The sequence below is a fragment of the Ambystoma mexicanum genome, chromosome 10 (genome assembly GCF_040938575.1).
Source record: "Ambystoma mexicanum isolate Mex_15411 chromosome 10, UKY_AmexF1_1, whole genome shotgun sequence".
Taxonomy (NCBI): domain Eukaryota; kingdom Metazoa; phylum Chordata; class Amphibia; order Caudata; family Ambystomatidae; genus Ambystoma; species Ambystoma mexicanum.
Window position 1 is genome coordinate 521743074 of NC_090932.1, and position 17504 is coordinate 521760577.

The 17504-nt window shown below is 46.8% G+C and overlaps 37 non-coding genes and 17 pseudogenes across 37 annotated transcripts; all 54 read left to right on the top strand.

The window, feature by feature from the left end:
- The first annotated feature begins 238 nt into the window (after positions 1 to 238).
- On the top strand, positions 239 to 347 carry LOC138495857 (5S ribosomal RNA; annotated as a pseudogene).
- Positions 348 to 453: 106 nt separating this feature from the next.
- On the top strand, positions 454 to 572 carry LOC138494721 (5S ribosomal RNA; annotated as a pseudogene).
- A 483-nt stretch (positions 573 to 1055) lies between these two features.
- LOC138495619 (5S ribosomal RNA) lies at positions 1056 to 1164 on the top strand (annotated as a pseudogene).
- A 106-nt stretch (positions 1165 to 1270) lies between these two features.
- On the top strand, positions 1271 to 1389 carry LOC138493462 (5S ribosomal RNA). The gene has a single exon (XR_011276482.1). It is a non-coding gene; the product is annotated as a 5S ribosomal RNA (ribosomal RNA).
- A 106-nt stretch (positions 1390 to 1495) lies between these two features.
- LOC138494586 (5S ribosomal RNA) lies at positions 1496 to 1614 on the top strand. The gene has a single exon (XR_011277502.1). It is a non-coding gene; the product is annotated as a 5S ribosomal RNA (ribosomal RNA).
- A 106-nt stretch (positions 1615 to 1720) lies between these two features.
- Positions 1721 to 1828, top strand: LOC138495248 (5S ribosomal RNA; annotated as a pseudogene).
- A 465-nt stretch (positions 1829 to 2293) lies between these two features.
- LOC138496103 (5S ribosomal RNA) lies at positions 2294 to 2402 on the top strand (annotated as a pseudogene).
- A 106-nt stretch (positions 2403 to 2508) lies between these two features.
- LOC138495332 (5S ribosomal RNA) lies at positions 2509 to 2627 on the top strand. Its single transcript, XR_011277600.1, has one exon. It is a non-coding gene; the product is annotated as a 5S ribosomal RNA (ribosomal RNA).
- A 106-nt stretch (positions 2628 to 2733) lies between these two features.
- LOC138493463 (5S ribosomal RNA) lies at positions 2734 to 2852 on the top strand. The gene has a single exon (XR_011276483.1). It is a non-coding gene; the product is annotated as a 5S ribosomal RNA (ribosomal RNA).
- A 106-nt stretch (positions 2853 to 2958) lies between these two features.
- Positions 2959 to 3077, top strand: LOC138493464 (5S ribosomal RNA). The gene has a single exon (XR_011276484.1). It is a non-coding gene; the product is annotated as a 5S ribosomal RNA (ribosomal RNA).
- Positions 3078 to 3183: 106 nt separating this feature from the next.
- Positions 3184 to 3302, top strand: LOC138496876 (5S ribosomal RNA). The gene has a single exon (XR_011278335.1). It is a non-coding gene; the product is annotated as a 5S ribosomal RNA (ribosomal RNA).
- Positions 3303 to 3408: 106 nt separating this feature from the next.
- Positions 3409 to 3517, top strand: LOC138495491 (5S ribosomal RNA; annotated as a pseudogene).
- Positions 3518 to 3623: 106 nt separating this feature from the next.
- Positions 3624 to 3742, top strand: LOC138493465 (5S ribosomal RNA). The gene has a single exon (XR_011276485.1). It is a non-coding gene; the product is annotated as a 5S ribosomal RNA (ribosomal RNA).
- A 690-nt stretch (positions 3743 to 4432) lies between these two features.
- Positions 4433 to 4551, top strand: LOC138495344 (5S ribosomal RNA). The gene has a single exon (XR_011277601.1). It is a non-coding gene; the product is annotated as a 5S ribosomal RNA (ribosomal RNA).
- A 106-nt stretch (positions 4552 to 4657) lies between these two features.
- LOC138493774 (5S ribosomal RNA) lies at positions 4658 to 4776 on the top strand. The gene has a single exon (XR_011276766.1). It is a non-coding gene; the product is annotated as a 5S ribosomal RNA (ribosomal RNA).
- Positions 4777 to 4882: 106 nt separating this feature from the next.
- Positions 4883 to 5001, top strand: LOC138493514 (5S ribosomal RNA). The gene has a single exon (XR_011276530.1). It is a non-coding gene; the product is annotated as a 5S ribosomal RNA (ribosomal RNA).
- A 106-nt stretch (positions 5002 to 5107) lies between these two features.
- LOC138497040 (5S ribosomal RNA) lies at positions 5108 to 5226 on the top strand. The gene has a single exon (XR_011278467.1). It is a non-coding gene; the product is annotated as a 5S ribosomal RNA (ribosomal RNA).
- A 106-nt stretch (positions 5227 to 5332) lies between these two features.
- Positions 5333 to 5441, top strand: LOC138495272 (5S ribosomal RNA; annotated as a pseudogene).
- Positions 5442 to 5547: 106 nt separating this feature from the next.
- LOC138494503 (5S ribosomal RNA) lies at positions 5548 to 5666 on the top strand. Its single transcript, XR_011277427.1, has one exon. It is a non-coding gene; the product is annotated as a 5S ribosomal RNA (ribosomal RNA).
- A 690-nt stretch (positions 5667 to 6356) lies between these two features.
- On the top strand, positions 6357 to 6474 carry LOC138494379 (5S ribosomal RNA). The gene has a single exon (XR_011277314.1). It is a non-coding gene; the product is annotated as a 5S ribosomal RNA (ribosomal RNA).
- A 106-nt stretch (positions 6475 to 6580) lies between these two features.
- On the top strand, positions 6581 to 6699 carry LOC138494122 (5S ribosomal RNA). The gene has a single exon (XR_011277081.1). It is a non-coding gene; the product is annotated as a 5S ribosomal RNA (ribosomal RNA).
- A 106-nt stretch (positions 6700 to 6805) lies between these two features.
- LOC138493601 (5S ribosomal RNA) lies at positions 6806 to 6924 on the top strand. Its single transcript, XR_011276609.1, has one exon. It is a non-coding gene; the product is annotated as a 5S ribosomal RNA (ribosomal RNA).
- A 106-nt stretch (positions 6925 to 7030) lies between these two features.
- LOC138494495 (5S ribosomal RNA) lies at positions 7031 to 7149 on the top strand. Its single transcript, XR_011277420.1, has one exon. It is a non-coding gene; the product is annotated as a 5S ribosomal RNA (ribosomal RNA).
- Positions 7150 to 7624: 475 nt separating this feature from the next.
- On the top strand, positions 7625 to 7733 carry LOC138495858 (5S ribosomal RNA; annotated as a pseudogene).
- Positions 7734 to 7839: 106 nt separating this feature from the next.
- Positions 7840 to 7955, top strand: LOC138494745 (5S ribosomal RNA; annotated as a pseudogene).
- Positions 7956 to 8061: 106 nt separating this feature from the next.
- Positions 8062 to 8180, top strand: LOC138493484 (5S ribosomal RNA). The gene has a single exon (XR_011276502.1). It is a non-coding gene; the product is annotated as a 5S ribosomal RNA (ribosomal RNA).
- Positions 8181 to 8286: 106 nt separating this feature from the next.
- LOC138497006 (5S ribosomal RNA) lies at positions 8287 to 8405 on the top strand. Its single transcript, XR_011278437.1, has one exon. It is a non-coding gene; the product is annotated as a 5S ribosomal RNA (ribosomal RNA).
- Positions 8406 to 8511: 106 nt separating this feature from the next.
- Positions 8512 to 8630, top strand: LOC138494315 (5S ribosomal RNA). The gene has a single exon (XR_011277256.1). It is a non-coding gene; the product is annotated as a 5S ribosomal RNA (ribosomal RNA).
- A 483-nt stretch (positions 8631 to 9113) lies between these two features.
- On the top strand, positions 9114 to 9222 carry LOC138495538 (5S ribosomal RNA; annotated as a pseudogene).
- Positions 9223 to 9328: 106 nt separating this feature from the next.
- Positions 9329 to 9447, top strand: LOC138493595 (5S ribosomal RNA). The gene has a single exon (XR_011276603.1). It is a non-coding gene; the product is annotated as a 5S ribosomal RNA (ribosomal RNA).
- A 106-nt stretch (positions 9448 to 9553) lies between these two features.
- LOC138495013 (5S ribosomal RNA) lies at positions 9554 to 9673 on the top strand (annotated as a pseudogene).
- A 106-nt stretch (positions 9674 to 9779) lies between these two features.
- LOC138495356 (5S ribosomal RNA) lies at positions 9780 to 9898 on the top strand. The gene has a single exon (XR_011277602.1). It is a non-coding gene; the product is annotated as a 5S ribosomal RNA (ribosomal RNA).
- Positions 9899 to 10004: 106 nt separating this feature from the next.
- LOC138493597 (5S ribosomal RNA) lies at positions 10005 to 10123 on the top strand. The gene has a single exon (XR_011276605.1). It is a non-coding gene; the product is annotated as a 5S ribosomal RNA (ribosomal RNA).
- Positions 10124 to 10588: 465 nt separating this feature from the next.
- LOC138495860 (5S ribosomal RNA) lies at positions 10589 to 10697 on the top strand (annotated as a pseudogene).
- A 106-nt stretch (positions 10698 to 10803) lies between these two features.
- On the top strand, positions 10804 to 10922 carry LOC138494623 (5S ribosomal RNA). Its single transcript, XR_011277536.1, has one exon. It is a non-coding gene; the product is annotated as a 5S ribosomal RNA (ribosomal RNA).
- A 106-nt stretch (positions 10923 to 11028) lies between these two features.
- LOC138494587 (5S ribosomal RNA) lies at positions 11029 to 11147 on the top strand. The gene has a single exon (XR_011277503.1). It is a non-coding gene; the product is annotated as a 5S ribosomal RNA (ribosomal RNA).
- Positions 11148 to 11253: 106 nt separating this feature from the next.
- LOC138494900 (5S ribosomal RNA) lies at positions 11254 to 11371 on the top strand (annotated as a pseudogene).
- Positions 11372 to 11477: 106 nt separating this feature from the next.
- On the top strand, positions 11478 to 11596 carry LOC138493640 (5S ribosomal RNA). Its single transcript, XR_011276644.1, has one exon. It is a non-coding gene; the product is annotated as a 5S ribosomal RNA (ribosomal RNA).
- A 465-nt stretch (positions 11597 to 12061) lies between these two features.
- LOC138495689 (5S ribosomal RNA) lies at positions 12062 to 12170 on the top strand (annotated as a pseudogene).
- Positions 12171 to 12277: 107 nt separating this feature from the next.
- On the top strand, positions 12278 to 12396 carry LOC138495370 (5S ribosomal RNA). Its single transcript, XR_011277603.1, has one exon. It is a non-coding gene; the product is annotated as a 5S ribosomal RNA (ribosomal RNA).
- Positions 12397 to 12502: 106 nt separating this feature from the next.
- Positions 12503 to 12622, top strand: LOC138494955 (5S ribosomal RNA; annotated as a pseudogene).
- Positions 12623 to 12728: 106 nt separating this feature from the next.
- Positions 12729 to 12847, top strand: LOC138493466 (5S ribosomal RNA). The gene has a single exon (XR_011276486.1). It is a non-coding gene; the product is annotated as a 5S ribosomal RNA (ribosomal RNA).
- Positions 12848 to 13540: 693 nt separating this feature from the next.
- On the top strand, positions 13541 to 13649 carry LOC138495008 (5S ribosomal RNA; annotated as a pseudogene).
- Positions 13650 to 13755: 106 nt separating this feature from the next.
- Positions 13756 to 13874, top strand: LOC138493547 (5S ribosomal RNA). The gene has a single exon (XR_011276560.1). It is a non-coding gene; the product is annotated as a 5S ribosomal RNA (ribosomal RNA).
- A 106-nt stretch (positions 13875 to 13980) lies between these two features.
- On the top strand, positions 13981 to 14099 carry LOC138497024 (5S ribosomal RNA). The gene has a single exon (XR_011278452.1). It is a non-coding gene; the product is annotated as a 5S ribosomal RNA (ribosomal RNA).
- Positions 14100 to 14205: 106 nt separating this feature from the next.
- On the top strand, positions 14206 to 14324 carry LOC138494317 (5S ribosomal RNA). The gene has a single exon (XR_011277258.1). It is a non-coding gene; the product is annotated as a 5S ribosomal RNA (ribosomal RNA).
- Positions 14325 to 14431: 107 nt separating this feature from the next.
- On the top strand, positions 14432 to 14550 carry LOC138493740 (5S ribosomal RNA). The gene has a single exon (XR_011276735.1). It is a non-coding gene; the product is annotated as a 5S ribosomal RNA (ribosomal RNA).
- A 106-nt stretch (positions 14551 to 14656) lies between these two features.
- Positions 14657 to 14775, top strand: LOC138493583 (5S ribosomal RNA). The gene has a single exon (XR_011276592.1). It is a non-coding gene; the product is annotated as a 5S ribosomal RNA (ribosomal RNA).
- A 106-nt stretch (positions 14776 to 14881) lies between these two features.
- On the top strand, positions 14882 to 15000 carry LOC138493684 (5S ribosomal RNA). The gene has a single exon (XR_011276684.1). It is a non-coding gene; the product is annotated as a 5S ribosomal RNA (ribosomal RNA).
- A 677-nt stretch (positions 15001 to 15677) lies between these two features.
- Positions 15678 to 15796, top strand: LOC138493685 (5S ribosomal RNA). Its single transcript, XR_011276685.1, has one exon. It is a non-coding gene; the product is annotated as a 5S ribosomal RNA (ribosomal RNA).
- A 475-nt stretch (positions 15797 to 16271) lies between these two features.
- Positions 16272 to 16380, top strand: LOC138495861 (5S ribosomal RNA; annotated as a pseudogene).
- A 106-nt stretch (positions 16381 to 16486) lies between these two features.
- On the top strand, positions 16487 to 16605 carry LOC138494214 (5S ribosomal RNA). The gene has a single exon (XR_011277164.1). It is a non-coding gene; the product is annotated as a 5S ribosomal RNA (ribosomal RNA).
- A 106-nt stretch (positions 16606 to 16711) lies between these two features.
- LOC138494210 (5S ribosomal RNA) lies at positions 16712 to 16830 on the top strand. Its single transcript, XR_011277161.1, has one exon. It is a non-coding gene; the product is annotated as a 5S ribosomal RNA (ribosomal RNA).
- Positions 16831 to 16936: 106 nt separating this feature from the next.
- Positions 16937 to 17055, top strand: LOC138494217 (5S ribosomal RNA). The gene has a single exon (XR_011277167.1). It is a non-coding gene; the product is annotated as a 5S ribosomal RNA (ribosomal RNA).
- The last annotated feature ends 449 nt before the right edge of the window (positions 17056 to 17504 follow it).

Genomic DNA, 17504 nt, shown 5'->3' on the forward strand with positions numbered 1-17504 from the left:
TTGAAAGAAAGCCATGGTTGTGTTGGTTGTTCTCTCCAACTCCCTGCAACAGAAACAGGATGGATGGAGTAAAGTTATCCTACCAGACATAGGAGTCCTGAATGGGCCCACAAGTCTTATATATCTCGCCTGATCGAGCGCTGATCGGGTGATGAGCGTGGTATCATGTTGCAAGTGGCTTTATGGCTTAGCTTACTAACTGTAAATGCATAAGAGTAATACTCTTAGCATTTCTCAATTTTAGGGCTACACCACAATGAATGCGCCCGATCTCGGAAGCTAAGCAGTTTCGGGCCTAGTTAGTACCTGGATGGGAGACCGCCTGGGAATACCAGGTGCTGTAGGCTTTTTTGTGCTCCATGTTCAGGCAGTGAGCCATTTCTCAATTGGCTTTCAAAACTGCATGGTCTAGCCAACTAGATGCTTAAAGGTACAAATCTCAGAAGGCCCAGAGCCTACGGCCACAACACACTGAATGTCCCTGATCTCGTCTGATCTCAGAAGCTAAGCAGTGTCAGGCCTAGTTAGTACCTGGATGGGAGACCGCCTGGGAATACCAGGTGCTGTAGGCTTTTTTGTGCTCTATGATTAGTAATTGTGCCACTTCTCAATTTCTTTTTAAATTTGCTTATGATTCCAAAATAAATGTATCCCTTTTAATAGCGGAAATGTTGGACAACAACATGAGGGCTGGCGCTACCTATTTACATAAAATTAACATACGGGTAGTGTGTTCATGGGTAATAAATCTACCTTCACATGTAATGCAGTAATGCAGTTCAGAGAATATTGAGTCCATAAAGAGTCTTGAAAGAAAGCCATGGTTGTGTTGGTTGTTCTCTCCAACTCCCTGCAACAGAAACAGCATGGATGGAGTAAAGTTATCCAACCAGACATAGGAGTCCTGAATGGGCCCACAAGTCTTATATATCTCGCCTGATCGAGCCTGATCGAGCGCTGATCGGGTGATGAGCGTGGTATCATGTTGCAAGTGGCTTTATGGCTTAGCTTACTAACTGTAAATGCAAAAGAGTAATACTCTTAGCATTTCTCAATTTTAGGGCTACACCACAATGAATGCGCCCGATCTCGGAAGCTAAGCAGTTTTGGGCCTAGTTAGTACCTGGATGGGAGACCGCCTGGGAATACCAGGTGCTGTAGGCTTTTCTGTGCTCCATGTTCAGGCAGTGAGCCATTTCTCAATTGGCTTTCAAAACTGCATGGTCTAGCCAACTAGATGCTTAAAGGTACAAATCTCAGACGGCCCAGAGCCTACGGCCACACCACACTGAATGTGCCTGATCTCGTCTGATCTCAGAAGCTAAGCAGTGTCGGGCCTAGTTAGTACCTGGATGGGAGACCGCCTGGGAATACCAGGTGCTGTAGGCTTTTTTGTGCTCCATGTTCAGGCAGTGAGCCATTTCTCAATTGGCTTTCAAAACTGCATGGTCTAGCCAACTAGATGCTTAAAGGTACAAATCTCAGAATGCCCAGAGCCTACGGCCACACCACACTGAATGCGCCTGATCTCGTCTGATTTCAGAAGCTAAGCAGTGTCAGGCCTAGTTAGTACCTGGATGGGAGACCGCCTGGGAATACAGGGTGCTGTAGGCTTTTTTGTGCTCCATGTTCAGGCAGTGAGCCATTTCTCAATTTGCTTTCAAAACTGCATGTTCTAGCCAACTAGATGCTTAAAGGTACAAATCTCAGAAGGCCCAGAGCCTACGGCCACACCACACTGAATGCGCTGATCTCAGAAGCTAAGCAGTGTCGGGCCTAGTTAGTACCTGGATGGGAGACCGCCTGGGAATACCAGGTGCTGTAGGCTTTTTTGTGCTCTATGATTAGTAATTGTGCCACTTCTCAATTTCTTTTTAAATTTGCTTATGATTCCAAAATAAATGTATCCCTTTTACTAGCGGAAATGTTGGACAACAACATGAGGGCTGGCGCTACCTATTTACATAAAATTAACATACGGGTAGTGTGTTCATGGGTAATAAATCTACCTTCATATGTAATGCAGTTCAGAGAATATTGAGTCCATAAAGAGTCTTGAAAGAAAGCCATGGTTGTGTTGGTTGTTCTCTCCAACTCCCTGCAACAGAAACAGGATGGATGGAGTAAAGTTATCCTACCAGACATAGGAGTCCTGAATGGGCCCACAAGTCTTATATATCTCGCCTGATCGAGCGCTGATCGGGTGATGAGCGTGGTATCATGTTGCAAGTGGCTTTATGGCTTAGCTTACTAACTGTAAATGCATAAGAGTAATACTCTTAGCATTTCTCAATTTTAGGGCTACACCACAATGAATGCGCCCGATCTCGGAAGCTAAGCAGTTTCGGGCCTAGATAGTACCTGGATGGGAGACCGCCTGGGAATACCAGGTGCTGTAGGCTTTTTTGTGCTCCATGTTCAGGCAGTGAGCCATTTCTCAATTGGCTTTCAAAACTGCATGGTCTAGCCAACTAGATGCTTAAAGGTACAAATCTCAGAAGGCCCAGAGCCTACGGCCACACCACACTGAATGCGCCTGATCTCGTCTGATCTCAGAAGCTAAGCAGTGTCGGGCCTAGTTAGTACCTGGATGGGAGACCGCCTGGGAATACCAGGTGCTGTAGGCTTTTTTGTGCTCCATGTTCAGGCAGTGAGCCATTTCTCAATTGGCTTTCAAAACTGCATGGTCTAGCCAACTAGATGCTTAAAGGTACAAATCTCAGAAGGCCCAGAGCCTACGGCCACACCACACTGAATGTGCCTGATCTCGTCTGATCTCAGAAGCTAAGCAGTGTCGGGCCTAGTTAGTACCTGGATGGGAGACCGCCTGGGAATACCAGGTGCTGTAGGCTTTTTTTTGCTCCATGTTCAGGCAGTGAGCCATTTCTCAATTGGCTTTCAAAACTGCATGGTCTAGCCAACTAGATGCTTAAAGGTACAAATCTCAGAAGGCCCAGAGCCTACGGCCACACCACACTGAATGTGCCTGATCTCGTCTGATCTCAGAAGCTAAGCAGTGTCGGGCCTAGTTAGTACCTGGATGGGAGACCGCCTGGGAATACCAGGTGCTGTAGGCTTTTTTGTGCTCCATGTTCAGGCAGTGAGCCATTTCTCAATTGGCTTTCAAAACTGCATGGTCTAGCCAACTAGATGCTTAAAGGTACAAATCTCAGAAGTCCCAGAGCCTACGGCCACACCACACTGAATGCGCCTGATCTCGTCTGATCTCAGAAGCTAAGCAGTGTCGGGCCTAGTTAGTACCTTGATGGGAGACCACCTGGGAATACCAGGTGCTGTAGGCTTTTTTGTGCTCCATGTTCAGGCAGTGAGCCATTTCTCAATTGGCTTTCAAAACTGCATGGTCTAGCCAACTAGATGCTTAAAGGTACAAATCTCAGAAGACCCAGAGCCTACGGCCACACCACACTGAATGCCCCTGATCTCAGAAGCTAAGCAGTGTCGGGCCTAGTTAGTACCTGGATGGGAGACCGCCTGGAAATACCAGGTGCTGTCGGATTTTTTGTGCTCCATGTTCAGGCAGTGAGCCATTTCTCAATTGGCTTTCAAAACTGCATGGTCTAGCCAACTAGATGCTTAAAGGTACAAATCTCCGAAGGCCCAGAGCCTACGGCCACACCACACTGAATGTGCCTGATCTCGTCTGATCTCAGAAGCTAAGCAGTGTCGGGCCTAGTTAGTACCTGGATGGGAGACCGCCTGGGAATACCAGGTGCTGTAGGCTTTTTTGTGCTCTATGATTAGTAATTGTGCCACTTCTCAATTTCTTTTTAAATTTGCTTATGATTCCAAAATAAATGTATCCCTTTTAATAGCGGAAATGTTGGACAACAACATAAGGGCTGGCGCTACCTATTTACATAAAATTAACATACGGGTAGTGTGTTCATGGGTAATAAATCTACCTTCACATGTAATGCAGTTCAGAGAATATTGAGTCCATAAAGAGTCTTGAAAGAAAGCCATGGTTGTGTTGGTTGTTCTCTCCAACTCCCTGCAACAGAAACAGGATGGATGGAGTAAAGTTATCCAACCAGACATAGGAGTCCTGAATGGGCCCACAAGTCTTATATATCTCGCCTGATCGAGCCTGATCGAGCGCTGATCGGGTGATGAGCGTGGTATCATGTTGCAAGTGGCATTATGGCTTAGCTTACTAACTGTAAATGCGTAAGAGTAATACTCTTAGCATTTCTCAATTTTAGGGCTACACCACAATGAATGGGCCCGATCTCGGAAGCTAAGCAGTTTCGGGCCTAGTTAGTACCTGGATGGGAGACCGCCTGGGAATACCAGGTGCTGTAGGCTTTTTTGTGTTCCATGTTCAGGCAGTGAGCCATTTCTCAATTGGCTTTCAAAACTGCATGGTCTAGCCAACTAGATGCTTAAAGGTACAAATCTCAGAAGGCCCAGAGCCTACGGCCACACCACACTGAATGCGCCTGATCTCGTCTGATCTCAGAAGCTAAGCAGTGTCGGGCCTAGTTAGTACCTGGATGGGAGACCGCCTGGGAATACCAGGTGCTGTAGGCTTTTTTGTGCTCCATGTTCAGGCAGTGAGCCATTTCTCAATTGGCTTTCAAAACTGCATGGTCTAGCCAACTAGATGCTTAAAGGTACAAATCTCAGAAGGCCCAGAGCCTACGGCCACACCACACTGAATGTGCCTGATCTCCTCTGATCTCAGAAGCTAAGCAGTGTCGGGCCTAGTTAGTACCTGGATGGGAGACCGCCTGGGAATACCAGGTGCTGTAGGCTTTTTTGTGCTCCATGTTCAGGCAGTGAGCCATTTCTCAATTGGCTTTCAAAACTGCATGGTCTAGCCAACTAGATGCTTAAAGGTACAAATCTCAGAAGGCCCAGAGCCTACAGCCACACCACACTGAATGTGCCTGATCTCGTCTGATCTCAGAAGCTAAGCAGTGTCGGGCCTAGTTAGTACCTGGATGGGAGACCGCCTGGGAATACCAGGTGCTGTAGGCTTTTTTGTGCTCCATGTTCAGGCAGTGAGCCATTTCTCAATTGGCTTTCAAAACTGCATGGTCTAGCCAACTAGATGCTTAAAGGTACAAATCTCAGAAGTCCCAGAGCCTACGGCCACACCACACTGAATGCGCCTGATCTCGTCTGATCTCAGAAGCTAAGCAGTGTCGGGCCTAGTTAGTACCTAGATGGGAGACCGCCTGGGAATACCAGGTGCTGTAGGCTTTTTTGTGCTCCATGTTCAGGCAGTGAGCCATTTCTCAATTGGCTTTCAAAACTGCATGGTCTAGCCAACTAGATGCTTAAAGGTACAAATCTCAGAAGGCCCAGAGCCTACGGCCACACCACACTGAATGCCCCTGATCTCAGAAGCTAAGCAGTGTCGGGCCTAGTTAGTACCTGGATGGGAGACCGCCTGGGAATACCAGGTGCTGTCGGATTTTTTGTGCTCCATGTTCAGGCAGTGAGCCATTTCTCAATTGGCTTTCAAAAGTGCATGGTCTAGCCAACTAGATGCTTAAAGGTACAAATCTCCGAAGGCCCAGAGCCTACGGCCACACCACACTGAATGTGCCTGATCTCGTCTGATCTCAGAAGCTAAGCAGTGTCAGGCCTAGTTAGTACCTGGATGGGAGACCGCCTGGGAATACCAGGTGCTGTAGGGTTTTTTGTGCTCTATGATTAGTAATTGTGCCACTTCTCAGTTTCTTTTTAAATTTGCTTATGATTCCAAAATAAATGTATCCCTTTTAATAGCGGAAATGTTGGACAACAACATGAGGGCTGGCGCTACCTATTTACATAAAATTAACATACGGGTAGTGTGTTCATGGGTAATAAATCTACCTTCACATGTAATGCAGTTCAGAGAATATTGAGTCCATAAAGAGTCTTGAAAGAAAGCCATGGTTGTGTTGGTTGTTCTCTCCAACTCCCTGCAACAGAAACAGGATGGATGGAGTAAAGTTATCCAACCAGACATAGGAGTCCTGAATGGGCACACAAGTCTTATATATCTCGCCTGATCGAGCCTGATCGAGCGCTGATCGGGTGATGAGCGTGGTATCATGTTGCAAGTGGCATTATGGCTTAGCTTACTAACTGTAAATGCATAAGAGTAATACTCTTAGCATTTCTCAATTTTAGGGCTACACCACAATGAATGGGCCCGATCTCGGAAGCTAAGCAGTTTCGGGCCTAGTTAGTACCTGGATGGGAGACCGCCTGGGAATACCAGGTGCTGTAGGCTTTTTTGTGCTCCATGTTCAGGCAGTGAGCCATTTCTCAATTGGCTTTCAAAACTGCATGGTCTAGCCAACTAGATGCTTAAAGGTACAAATCTCAGAAGGCCCAGAGCCTACGCCACACCACACTGAATGCGCCTGATCTCGTCTGATCTCAGAAGCTAAGCAGTGTAGGGCCTAGTTAGTACCTGGATGGGAGACCGCCTGGGAATACCAGGTGCTGTAGGCTTTTTTGTGCTCCATGTTCAGGCAGTGAGCCATTTCTCAATTGGCTTTCAAAACTGCATGGTCTAGCCAACTAGATGCTTAAAGGTACAAATCTCAGAAGGCCCAGAGCCTACGGCCACACCACACTGAATGCGCCTGATCTCGTCTGATTTCAGAAGCTAAGCAGTGTCGGGCCTAGTTAGTACCTGGATGGGAGACCGCCTGGGAATACAGGGTGCTGTAGGCTTTTTTGTGCTCCATGTTCAGGCAGTGAGCCATTTCTCAATTGGCTTTCAAAACTGCATGTTCTAGCCAACTAGATGCTTAAAGGTACAAATCTCAGAAAGCCCAGAGCCTACGGCCACACCACACTGAATGCGCCTGATCTCGTCTGATCTCAGAAGCTAAGCAGTGTCGGGCCTAGTTAGTACCTGGATGGGAGACCGCCTCGGAATACCAGGTGCTGTAGGCTTTTTTGTGCTCCATGTTCAGGCAATGAGCCATTTCTCAATTGGCTTTCAAAACTGCATGGTCTAGCCAAGTAGATGCTTAAAGGTACAAATCTCAGAAAGCCCAGAGCCTACGGCCACACCACACGGAATGCGCCTGATCTCGTCTGATCTCAGAAGCTAAACAGTGTCGGGCCTAGTTAGTACCTGGATGGGAGACCGCCTGGGAATACCAGGTTCTGTAGGCTTTTTTGTGCTCTATGATTAGTAATTGTGCCACTTCTCAATTTCTTTTTAAATTTGCTTATGATTCCAAAATAAATGTATCCCTTTTAATAGCGGAAATGTTGGACAACAACATGAGGGCTGGCGCTACCTATTTACATAAATTTAACATGCGGGTAGTGTGTTCATGGGTAATAAATCTACCTTCACATGTAATGCAGTTCAGAGAATATTGAGTCCATAAAGAGTCTTGAAAGAAAGCCATGGTTGTGTTGGTTGTTCTCTCCAACTCCCTGCAACAGAAACAGGATGGATGGAGTAAAGTTATCCAACCAGACATAGGAGTCCTGAATGGGCCCACAAGTCTTATATATCTCGCCTGATCGAGCCTGATCGAGCGCTGATCGGGTGATGAGCGTGGTATCATGTTGCAAGTGGCTTTATGGCTTAGCTTACTAACTGTAAATGCATAAGAGTAATACTCTTAGCATTTCTCAATTTTAGGGCTACACCACAATGAATGCGCCCGATCTCGGAAGCTAAGCAGTTTCGGGCCTAGTTAGTACCTGGATGGGAGACCGCCTGGGAATACCAGGTGCTGTAGGCTTTTTTGTGCTCCATGTTCAGGCAGTGAGCCATTTCTCAATTGGCTTTCAAAACTGCATGGTCTAGCCAACTAGATGCTTAAAGGTACAAATCTCAGAAGGCCCAGAGCCCACGGCCACACCACACTGAATGCGCCTGATCTCTGATCTCAGAAGCTAAGCAGTGTCGGGCCTAGTTAGTACCTGGTTGGGAGACCGCCTGGGAATACCAGGTGCTGTAGGCTTTTTTGTGCTCCATGTTCAGGCAGTGAGCCATTTCTCAATTGGCTTTCAAAACTGCATGGTCTAGCCAACTAGATGCTTAAAGGTACAAATCTCAGAAGGCCCAGAGCCTACGGCCACACCACACTGAATGCGCCTGATCTCGTCTGATCTCAGAAGCTAAGCAGTGTTGGGCCTAGTTAGTACCTGGATGGGAGACCGCCTGGGAATACCAGGTGCTGTAGGCTTTTTTGTGCTCCATGTTCAGGCAGTTAGCCATTTCTCAATTCGCTTTCAAAACTGCATGGTCTAGCCAACTAGATGCTTAAAGGTACAAATCTCAGAAGGCCCAGAGCCTACGGCCAGACCACACTGAATGCGCCTGATCTCGTCTGATCTCAGAAGCTAAGCAGTGTCGGGCCTAGTTAGTACCTGGATGGGAGACCGCCTGGGAATACCAGGTGCTGTAGGCTTTTTTGTGCTCCATGTTCAGGCAGTGAGCCATTTCTCAATTGGCTTTCAAAACTGCATGGTCTAGCCAACTAGATGCTTAAAGGTACAAATCTCAGAAGGCCCAGAGCCTACGGCCACACCCCACTGAATGTGCCTGATCTCGTCTGATCTCAGAAGCTAAGCAGTGTCAGGCCTAGTTAGTACCTGGATGGGAGACCGCCTGGGAATACCAGGTGCTGTAGGCTTTTTTGTGCTCTATGATTAGTAATTGTGCCACTTCTCAATTTCTTTTTAAATTTGCTTATGATTCCAAAATAAATGTATCCCTTTTAATAGCGGAAATGTTGGACAACAACATGAGGGCTGGCGCTACCTATTTACATAAAATTAACATACGGGTAGTGTGTTCATGGGTAATAAATCTACCTTCACATGTAATGCAGTAATGCAGTTCAGAGAATATTGAGTGCATAAAGAGTCTTGAAAGAAAGCCATGGTTGTGTTGGTTGTTCTCTCCAACTCCCTGCAACAGAAACAGGATGGATGGAGTAAAGTTATCCAACCAGACATAGGAGTCCTGAATGGGCCCACAAGTCTTATATATCTCGCCTGATCGAGCCTGATCGAGCGCTGATCGGGTGATGAGCGTGGTATCATGTTGCAAGTGGCATTATGGCTTAGCTTACTAACTGTAAATGCATAAGAGTAATACTCTTAGCATTTCTCAATTTTAGGGCTACACCACAATGAATGCGCCCGATCTCGGAAGCTAAGCAGTGTCGGGCCTAGTTAGTACCTGGATGGGAGACCGCCTGGGAATACCAGGTGCTGTAGGCTTTTTTGTGCTCCATGTTCAGGCAGTGAGCCATTTCTCAATTGGCTTTCAAAACTGCATGGTCTAGCCAACTAGATGCTTAAAGGTACAAATCTCAGAAGGCCCAGAGCCTACGGCCACACCACACTGAATGCGCCTGATCTCGTCTGATCTCAGAAGCTAAGCAGTGTCGGGCCTAGTTAGTACATGGATGGGAGACCGCCTGGGAATACCAGGTGCTGTAGGCTTTTTTGTGCCCCATGTTCAGGCAGTGAGCCATTTCTCAATTGGCTTTCAAAACTGCATGGTCTAGCCAACTAGATGCTTAAAGGTACAAATCTCAGAAGGCCCAGAGCCTACGGCCACACCACACTGAATGTGCCTGATCTCGTCTGATTTCAGAAGCTAAGCAGTGTCAGGCCTAGTTTAGTACCTGGATGGGAGACGGCCTGGGAATACAGGGTGCTGTAGGCTTTTTTGTGCTCCATGTTCAGGCAGTGAGCCATTTCTCAATTGGCTTTCATAACTGCATGTTCTAGCCAACTAGATGCTTAAAGGTACAAATCTCAGAAGGCCCAGAGCCTACGGCCACACCACACTGAATGCGCCTGATCTCGTCTGATCTCAGAAGCTAAGCAGTGTCGGGCCTAGTTAGTACCTGGATGGGAGACCGCCTGGGAATACCAGGTGCTGTAGGCTTTTTTGTGCTCCATGTTCAGGCAGTGAGCCATTTCTCAATTGGCTTTCAAAACTGCATGGTCTGGCCAACTAGATGCTTAAAGGTACAAATCTCAGAAGGCCCAGAGCCTACGGCCACACCACACTGAATGCGCCTGATCTCGTCTGATTTCAGAAGCTAAGCAGTGTCGGGCCTAGTTAGTACCTGGATGGGAGACCACCTGGGAATACCAGGTGCTGTAGGCTTTTTTGTGCTCTATGATTAGTAATTGTGCCACTTCTCAATTTCTTTTTAAATTTGCTTATGATTCCAAAATAAATGTATCCCTTTTACTAGCGGAAATGTTGGACAACAACATGAGGGCTGGCGCTACCTATTTACATAAAATTAACATACGGGTAGTGTGTTCATGGGTAATAAATCTACCTTCACATGTAATGCAGTTCAGAGAATATTGGGTCCATAAAGAGTCTTGAAAGAAAGCCATGGTTGTGTTGGTTGTTCTCTCCAACTCCCTGCAACAGAAACAGGATGGATGGAGTAAAGTTATCCTACCAGACATAGGAGTCCTGAATGGGCCCACAAGTCTTATATATCTCGCCTGATCGAGCGCTGATCGGGTGATGAGCGTGGTATCATGTTGCAAGTGGCTTTATGGCTTAGCTTACTAACTGTAAATGCATAAGAGTAATACTCTTAGCATTTCTCAATTTTAGGGCTACACCACAATGAATGCGCCCGATCTCGGAAGCTAAGCAGTTTCGGGCCTAGTTAGTACCTGGATGGGAGACCGCCTGGGAATACCAGGTGCTGTAGGCTTTTTTGTGCTCCATGTTCAGGCAGTGAGCCATTTCTCAATTGGCTTTCAAAACTGCATGGTCTAGCCAACTAGATGCTTAAAGGTACAAATCTCAGAAGGCTCAGAGCCTACGGCCACACCACACTGAATGCGCCTGATCTCGTCTGATTTCAGAAACTAAGCAGTGTCGGGCCTAGTTAGTACCTGGATGGGAGACCGCCTGGAAATACCAGGTGCTGTAGGCTTTTTTGTGCTCCATGTTCAGGCAGTGAGCCATTTCTCAATTGGCTTTCAAAACTGCATGGTCTAGCCAACTAGATGCTTAAAGGTACAAATCTCAGAAGGCCCAGAGCCTACGGCCACACCACACTGAATGCGCCTGATCTCGTCTGATTTCAGAAGCTAAGCAGTGTCAGGCCTAGTTAGTACCTGGATGGGAGACCGCCTGGGAATACAGGGTGCTGTAGGCTTTTTTGTGCTCCATGTTCAGGCAGTGAGCCATTTCTCAATTGGCTTTCAAAACTGCATGTTCTAGCCAACTAGATGCTTAAAGGTACAAATCTCAGAAGGCCTAGAGCCTCGGCCACACCACACTGAATGCGCCTGATCTCGTTTGATCTCAGAAGCTAAGCAGTGTCGGGCCTAGTTAGTACCTGGATGGGAGACCGCCTGGTAATACCAGGTGCTGTAGGCTTTTTTGTGCTCCATGTTCAGGCAGTGAGCCATTTCTCAATTGGCTTTCAAAACTGCATGGTCTAGCCAACTAGATGCTTAAAGGTACAAATCTCAGAAGGCCAAGAGCCTACGGCCACACCACACTGAATGCGCCTGATCTCGTCTGATTTCAGAAGCTAAGCAGTGTCGGGCCTAGTTAGTACCTGGATGGGAGACCGCCTGGGAATACCAGGTGCTGTAGGCTTTTTTGTGCTCTATGATTAGTAATTGTGCCACTTCTCAATTTCTTATTAAATTTGCTTATGATTCCAAAATAAATGTATCCCTTTTACTAGCGGAAATGTTGGACAACAACATGAGGGCTGGCGCTACCTATTTACATAAAATTAACATACGGGTAGTGTGTTCATGGGTAATAAATCTACCTTCACATGTAATGCAGTTCAGAGAATATTGAGTCCATAAAGAGTCTTGAAAGAAAGCCATGGTTGTGTTGGTTGTTCTCTCCAACTCCCTGCAACAGAAACAGGATGGATGGAGTAAAGTTATCCTACCAGACATAGGAGTCCTGAATGGGCCCACAAGTCTTATATATCTCGCCTGATCGAGCGCTGATCGGGTGATGAGCGTGGTATCATGTTGCAAGTGGCTTTATGGCTTAGCTTACTAACTGTAAATGCATAAGAGTAATACTCTTAGCATTTCTCAATTTTAGGGCTACACCACAATGAATGCGCCCGATCTCGGAAGCTAAGCAGTTTCGGGCCTAGTTAGTACCTGGATGGGAGACCGCCTGGGAATACCAGGTGCTGTAGGCCTTTTTTGTGCTCCATGTTCAGGCAGTGAGCCATTTCTCAATTGGCTTTCAAAACTGCATGGTCTAGCCAACTAGCTGCTTAAAGGTACAAATCTCAGAAGGCCCAGAGCCTACGGCCACACCACACTGAATGCGCCTGATCTCGTCTGATCTCAGAAGCTAAGCAGTGTCGGGCCTAGTTAGTACCTGGATGGGAGACCGCCTGGGAATACCAGGTGCTGTAGGCTTTTTTGTGCTCCATGTTCAGGCAGTGAGCCATTTCTCAATTGGCTTTCAAAACTGCATGGTCTAGCCAACTAGATGCTTAAAGGTACAAATCTCAGAAGGCCCAGAGCCTACGGCCACACCACACTGAATGACGGCTGATCTCGTCTGATCTCAGAAGCTAAGCAGTGTCGGGCCTAGTTAGTACCTGGATGGGAGACAGCCTGGGAACACCAGGTGCTGTAGGCTTTTTTGTGCTTCATGTTCAGGCAGTGAGCCATTTCTCAATTGGCTTTCAAAACTGCATGGTCTAGCCAACTAGATGCTTAAAGGTACAAATCTCAGAAGGCCCAGAGCCTACGGCCACACCACACTGAATGTGCCTGATCTCGTCTGATCTCAGAAGCTAAGCAGTGTCGGGCCTAGTTAGTACCTGGATGGGAGACCGCCTGGGAATACCAGGTGCTGTAGGCTTTTTTGTTGTGCTCTATGATTAGTAATTGTGCCACTTCTCAATTTCTTTTTAAATTTGCTTATGATTCCAAAATAAATGTATCCCTTTTAATAGCGGAAATGTTGGACAACAACATGAGGGCTGGCGCTACCTATTTACATAAAATTAACATACGGGTAGTGTGTTCATGGGTAATAAATCTACCTTCACATGTAATGCAGTTCAGAGAATATTGAGTCCATAAAGAGTCTTGAAAGAAAGCCATGGTTGTGTTGGTTGTTCTCTCCAACTCCCTGCAACAGAAACAGGATGGATGGAGTAAAGTTATCCTACCAGACATAGGAGTCCTGAATGGGCCCACAAGTCTTATATATCTCGCCTGATCTCGCCTGATCGAGCGCTGATCGGGTGATGAGCGTGGTATCATGTTGCAAGTGGCTTTATGGCTTAGCTTACTAACTGTAAATGCATAAGAGTAATACTCTTAGCATTTCGCAATTTTAGGGCTACACCACAATGAATGCGCCCGATCTCGGAAGCTAAGCAGTTTCGGGCCTAGTTAGTACCTGGATGGGAGACCGCTTGGGAATACCAGGTGCTGTAGGCTTTTTTGTGCTCCATGTTCAGGCAGTGAGCCATTTCTCAATTGGCTTTCAAAACTGCATGGTCTAGCCAACTAGATGCTTAAAGGTACAAATCTCAGAAGGCCCAGAGCCTACGGCCACACCACACTGAATGCGTCTGATCTCAGAAGCTAAGCAGTGTTGGGCCTAGTTAGTACCTGGGTGGGAGACCGCCTGGGAATACCAGGTGCTGTAGGCTTTTTTGTGCTCCATGTTCAGGCAGTGAGCCATTTCTCAATTGGCTTTCAAAACTGCATGGTCTAGCCAACTAGATGCTTAAAGGTACAAATCTCAGAAGGCCCAGAGCCTAAGGCCATACCACACTGAATGCGCCTGATCTCGTCTGATCTCAGAAGCTAAGCAGTGTCGGGCCTAGTTAGTACCTGGATGGGAGACCGCCTGGGAATACCAGGTGCTGTAGGCTTTTTTGTGCTCCATGTTCAGGCAGTGAGCCATTTCTGAATTGGCTTTCAAAACTGCATGGTCTAGCCAACTAGATGCTTAAAGGTACAAATCTCAGAAGGCCCAGAGCCTACGGCCACACCACACTGAATGCGCCTGATCTCGTCTGATCTCAGAAGCTAAGCAGTGTTGGGCCTAGTTAGTACCTGGATGGGAAACCGCCTGGGAATACCAGGTGCTGTAGGCTTTTTTGTGCTCCATGTTCAGGCAGTGAGCCATTTCTCAATTGGCTTTCAAAACTGCATGGTCTAGCCAACTAGATGCTTAAAGGTACAAATCTCAGAAGTCCCAGAGCCTACGGCCACACCACACTGAATCTGCCTGATCTCGTCTGATCTCAGAAGCTAAGCAGTGTCGGTCCTAGTTAGTACCTGGATGGGAGACCACCTGGGAATACCAGGTGCTGTAGGCTTTTTTTGTGCTCCATGTTCAGGCAGTGAGCCATTTCTCAATTGGCTTTCAAAACTGCATGGTCTAGCCAACTAGATGCTTAAAGGTACAAATCTCAGAAGGCCCAGAGCCTACGGCCACACCACACTGAATGCGCCTGATCTCGTCTGATCTCAGAAGCTAAGCAGTGTAGGGCCTAGTTAGTACCTGGATGGGAGACCGCCTGGGAATACCAGGTGCTGTAGGCTTTTTTGTGCTCCATGTTCAGGCAGTGAGCCATTTCTCAATTGGCTTTCAAAACTGCATGGTCTAGCCAACTAGATGCTTAAAGGTACAAATCTCAGAAGGCCCAGAGCCTACGGCCACACCACACTGAATGCGCCTGATCTCGTCTGATCTCAGAAGCTAAGCAGTGTCGGGCCTAGTTAGTACCTGGATGGGAGACTGCCTGGGAATACCAGGTGCTGTAGGCTTTTTTGTGCTCCATGTTCAGGCAGTGAGCCATTTCTCAATTGGCTTTCAAAACTGCATGGTCTAGCCAACTAGATGCTTAAAGGTACAAATCTCAGAAGGCCCAGAGCCTACGGCCACACCACACTGAATGTGCCTGATCTCGTCTGATCTCAGAAGCTAAGCAGTGTCGGGCCTAGTTAGTACCTGGATGGGAGACCGCCTGGGAATATCAGGTGCTGTAGGCTTTTTTGTGCTCTATGATTAGTAATTGTGCCACTTCTCAATTTCTTTTTAAATTTGCTTATGATTCCAAAATAAATGTATCCCTTTTAATAGCGGAAATGTTGGACAACAACATGAGGGCTGGCGCTACCTATTTACATAAAATTAACATACGGGTAGTGTGTTCATGGGTAATAAATCTACCTTCACATGTAATGCAGTTCAGAGAATATTGAGTCCATAAAGAGTCCTGAAAGAAAGCCATGGTTGTGTTGGTTGTTCTCTCCAACTCCCTGCAACAGAAACAGGATGGATGGAGTAAAGTTATCCAACCAGACATAGGAGTCCTGAATGGGCCCACAAGTCTTATATATCTCGCCTGATCGAGCCTGATCGAGCGCTGATCGGGTGATGAGCGTGGTATCATGTTGCAAGTGGCTTTATGGCTTAGCTTACTAACTGTAAATGCATAAGAGTAATACTCTTAGCATTTCTCAATTTTAGGGCTACACCACAGATCTCGGAAGCTAAGCAGTGTCGGGCCTAGTTAGTACCTGGATGGGAGACCGCCTGGGAATACCAGGTGCTGTAGGCTTTTTTGTGCTCCATGTTCAGGCAGTGAGCCATTTCTCAATTGGCTTTCAAAACTGCATGGTCTAGCCAACTAGATGCTTAAAGGTACAAATCTCAGAAGACCAGAGCCTACGGCCACACCACACTGAATGTGCCTGATCTCGTCTGATCTCAGAAGCTAAGCAGTGTCGGGCCTAGTTAGTACCTGGATGGGAGACCGCCTGGGAATATCAGGTGCTGTAGGCTTTTTTGTGCTCTATGATTAGTAATTGTGCCACTTCTCAATTTCTTTTTAAATTTGCTTATGATTCCAAAATAAATGTATCCCTTTTAATAGCGGAAATGTTGGACAACAACATGAGGGCTGGCGCTACCTATTTACATAAAATTAACATACGGGTAGTGTGTTCATGGGTAATAAATCTACCTTCACATGTAATGCAGTTCAGAGAATATTGAGTCCATAAAGAGTCCTGAAAGAAAGCCATGGTTGTGTTGGTTGTTCTCTCCAACTCCCTGCAACAGAAACAGGATGGATGGAGTAAAGTTATCCAACCAGACATAGGAGTCCTGAATGGGCCCACAAGTCTTATATATCTCGCCTGATCGAGCCTGATCGAGCGCTGATCGGGTGATGAGCGTGGTATCATGTTGCAAGTGGCTTTATGGCTTAGCTTACTAACTGTAAATGCATAAGAGTAATACTCTTAGCATTTCTCAATTTTAGGGCTACACCACAATGAATGCGCCCGATCTCGGAAGCTAAGCAGTTTCGGGCCTAGTTAGTACCTGGATGGGAGACCGCCTGGGAATACCAGGTGCTGTAGGCTTTTTTGTGCTCCATGTTCAGGCAGTGAGCCATTTCTCAATTGGCTTTCAAAACTGCATGGTCTAGCCAACTAGATGCTTAAAGGTACAAATCTCAGAAGGCCCAGAGCCTACGGCCACACCACACTGAATGCGCCTGATCTCGTCTGATCTCAGAAGCTAAGCAGTATCGGGCCTAGTTAGTATCTGGATGGGAGACCGCCTGGGAATACCAGGTGCTGTAGGCTTTTTTGTGCTCCATGTTCAGGCAGTGAGCCATTTCTCAATTGGCTTTCAAAACTGCATGGTCTAGCCAACTAGATGCTTAAAGGTACAAATCTCAGAAGGCCCAGAGCCTACGGCCACACCACACTGAATGCGCCTGATCTCGTCTGATTTCAGAAGCTAAGCAGTGTCGGGCCTAGTTAGTACCTGGGTGGGAGACCGCCTGGGAATACAGGGTGCTGTAGGCTTTTTTGTGCTCCATGTTCAGGCAGTGAGCCATTTCTCAATTGGCTTTCAAAACTGCATGGTCTAGCCAACTAGATGCTTAAAGGTACAAATCTCAGAAGGCCCAGAGCCTACGGCCACACCACACTGAATGTGCCTAATCTCGTCTGATCTCAGAAGCTAAGCAGTGTCGGGCCTAGTTAGTACCTGGATGGGAGACCGCCTGGGAATACCAGGTGCTGTAGGCTTTTTTGTTGTGCTCTATGATTAGTAATTGTGCCACTTCTCAATTTCTTTTTAAATTTGCTTATGATTCCCAAATAAATGTATCCCTTTTAATAGCGGAAATGTTGGACAACAACATGAGGGCTGGCGCTACCTATTTACATAAAATTAACATACGGGTAGTGTGTTCATGGGTAATAAATCTACCTTCACATGTAATGCAGTTCAGAGAATATTGAGTCCATAAAGAGTCTTGAAAGAAAGCCATGGTTGTGTTGGTTGTTCTCTCCAACTCCCTGCAACAGAAACAGGATGGATGGAGTAAAGTTATCCTACCAGACATAGGAGTCCTGAATGGGCCCACAAGTCTTATATATCTCGCCTGATCGAGCGCTGATCGGGTGATGAGCGTGGTATCATGTTGCAAGTGGCTTTATGGCTTAGCTTACTAACTGTAAATGCATAAGAGTAA